This window comes from Mastomys coucha, unplaced genomic scaffold (genome assembly GCF_008632895.1).
Source record: "Mastomys coucha isolate ucsf_1 unplaced genomic scaffold, UCSF_Mcou_1 pScaffold21, whole genome shotgun sequence".
NCBI classification, from domain to species: Eukaryota; Metazoa; Chordata; class Mammalia; order Rodentia; family Muridae; genus Mastomys; species Mastomys coucha.
This window is the reverse complement of record NW_022196904.1, coordinates 112,562,868-112,566,302: the sequence shown is the minus strand read 5'-3', so window position 1 is coordinate 112,566,302 and position 3,435 is coordinate 112,562,868.

Below are 3,435 nucleotides of genomic sequence, written 5' to 3'. Positions count from 1 at the left end.
TTGTATATAAATGCACATGTGGCCTTTCAGTTGCTCTAACAAACATCTGGTAGTTTATCAAGTACAGAAGTTTACTTGGCTTGTGGTTCTGGAGCCTTGGAAGCTGTGGGGCAACTGCTTAGCATCTGGCCAGGGCTTTGTGCTACATCACAGCATGGAGGAGGAATTTCATGGTGAGACTACATTAGCTCCTTTTCTGTTACTTTGTTAAGACATCATGACAAAGACAATTAATAGAAGGAGTTTGTTTGAGCTTGCTGCTCCAGGGAGTTAGTACGTACAGTGGCAAGCAGCAGCCATGGTGGCTGTAGCAACAGCTGAGAAATAACACCTTGAACATCAAGCGCCAAGGAGAGAACTGAACTAAAAACCGCACTGTAATGGGGGCAAGCACATTCTCTGGCATAAACAAGGAGTTGAATGGACCAGAAAAGGCAAAAGACAAAGCCTCAGAGAAAAGAAAAGTAACAACTTTATACATTCAAGATGTAAGAGGCCTAAGACTGGAAGTCTGTTAACAGGTGCTGGCTTGGGTATCCTACAGGCTCCCTTCTCCTCCTTTCCTATGTTGATCCTGTCTAGATACCCATCCCTGTGCCTTCCTGCCATTCTCCCTACAGAGTCTTTCTGGGAGCAAGAAGCCACCATCTCAGAGAGCCTGCCTTAGCTTTCTCTATGTTCCTCTAAGCAGACACCAGCACAAGCGAATGACTCCAGGGACCCATTTCCTCCAGCAAGGCCTTACCTCTATGCTTCCCAAACAGAACCATCAACTGTGAATCAAGAGTTCCAATGCCTGAGACTACTGGGGACATCTCATCCAAACCACCACAGAGACAGAGAATGAGCCAACTCTAGTATTTCTCTTGTATAAAACCCCTGATTACCACAGGAAGGCCCAATCTCATGAGCCCAGGAAATACTAATAACCTCCAAAGGCCCCTCCTCCAAACACATTAACGCACAGATTCAGGGGTTAAGTCTCAAACACACACATGTTTGATATGTGCATTCTAAATATACCAATATAGACTTAGATACAGGCATTGATGTAATTGTAAACACATAAATACCTACTATGTGTTGATACATTTTTCAGTTACTGATGAAGAATATTATGTCAAGTATAAAATGAACTATGCAAAGAACTTTCTTCCTGCTTGGGTAGTACCTATCTTCATGTCCCTGCTTTCTGGAGAGACCACTGAGGATGCTACTGCAGGTACTTCATAATTAGCATATGGATTAATAGGACAGCAAGAGCATTGACCAGTCAACATGGACTCTGAAATTAACATAAAAGCAAAGCCGAGACTATGACATTTGAATAACTGGGTCCTGAAAAGGAAAGGGTTGCCAGCTAGGGATCATATACTGTGACCCTCTGGATGCTCAAGGTAACAGCTGGTTTGCAGCTGGTATGGAAATCATTCAGAAGTTTAAGATCTAGTGCGCTGGTCCCACTGGTTCCTGTGTCCAGGCGAAGGTCCAAGTAGTTTGTAAAGGTTGCTCTAACGACAGGCAACAATCTCATGTTTCCACCACAGATTGTTTCTTGAATGGAGGAAAAAGAGACCCACAAGTCATCTGCAATCCACACCAAGCCATCAGCCCCCATTCATATCCATCTCCACAGGGGCTTGTCACTTTACTGGTTCTTAGCATATCCCCACCCTAAGCGGCAGCTCCAATTGTATTTCTTAACAAATTTCCAAGACGCTAATTGCCACCTGCTGGTTTCCTGTGAACATGGTACTTTACGCATGATTAATCCGAGGATTAGAGGACTGCGGAGTGCTTTGAAGGTGCGAGTGTGTGTGTGTGTGTGTGTGTGTGTGTGTGTGTGTGTGTGTGTGAGTGTGTGTGCACGGTATGACTGTGGCAGATTTAAATTATAGACAGTTTGCTCACAAAAACCACATTAGCAAAATGGCAAGGAAAACAAAACTATGAAATCCCACAAACTGCAAGTTCAGACTATAGACAGCTCAAGTCTGCCTGAGAGTTCACTAATTCTGATGCTGAGCGGCAGGGAAACAGCTTCTCCAAGAGGCCGTCAACCACAGGTGCTGCTGTTTCTTGGAAGCCAAACCGCAGCTGTTTGTATAGTTTTAGGAACATATGTTCATCATTTGCTTCCCAGTAAAATGTCATACCCAGTCCTAGCTCTTTCCTTGCCTACTGCTGGGAGCCTCCCGGCCTGGAGCGAATTGAAACAGGACACAGAATAGGACTCTCGGGTGGCTTTAAAGACTGATGGTCTCCGGGCGTTCTAGCTCTCTAACCGTACTGAAATGCTGATGAAAACTTCTAAAAAGTCCTAAAAACTTCCTTGCTCTTTCTGAGGGTAAAAAGCTGCTGGCTTAGGTGATCGACACTTGTAGCCGAACAGCAGGGGATGGGGAGAAGTGGGGAGAGTAATGTGGCCTTTGTTCTATCTCAGCAGGAACTACGAGGCTCTAACTTTCAGCCTTCTAGTAGAAGTCACAGGGAGAAAAAGGGACACTTTGAAAAGTGATTATAGCGTTTATTACTAAGTTGTAAAAAGTTTCTTATGAAAGCTCTCTAAGAAAAAAAGGGGGGGAGCGGAAAGATCTTAACTGGGGCAAAGGAAAATTCCAGATTCTCTCTTTGCAGCCTCAGGCACTTAGCACCTCATCGTAAAACAGCAGGAGATTAAGTAAAGGATTAATTGCTAGAGCCTTTTCCCTTTTGTCCAGATGCCTCTTGCTTATAAAGCTAGGAGGAAGTTTGGAGCAATAAACTTCTATTGAACCAGGAGAAGAGAATAAGGCTTGCAGAAGGAAAAACTTTCACAAAAGCAAATATACATAAACTCACATAAATTCATATACAGATTCATGCATGCGCATTTATGCATTTCATTCAAACCAATTGGGCTCAGCTTGCACACATTCTCACAATTACATACTTTCACACACACACACACACACACACACACACACATCCATCCATACTTACATATGCATTTGGAGCAAAAGAGCAAGCACCAGTGCACAAAGAAGTCACTCATTCTGGATGAAAAATGAGCTCCAATCTTTATTGCATAGAGAAAGAAAAAGTTTCTACCCATTTAGTGTTAAATGAATTAAACACAAGTTTGTAAGAAGAAAGCTCTTTTCCTTTAGTAAGACTTTGCCTGCCTTGTTATTAAGAAAAGACCTGTTCTGTCCCATGGTAAGGAGAAGCCTGACTGCTCCTTCTGCTCTCTCCTCGGCTGCTGCTGCTGCTGCTTCTTCTTCTTCTTCTTCTTCTTCTTCTTCTTCTTCTTCTTCTTCTTCTTCTTCTTCTTCTTCTTCTTCTTCTTCTTCTTCTTCTTCTTCTCCTTCTTCTTCTTCTTTATAAATTTTTATTAGATATTTTCTTTATTTACATGTAAATTTCTCCTTTCCCAGTTTCCCCTCCAGAAAACAA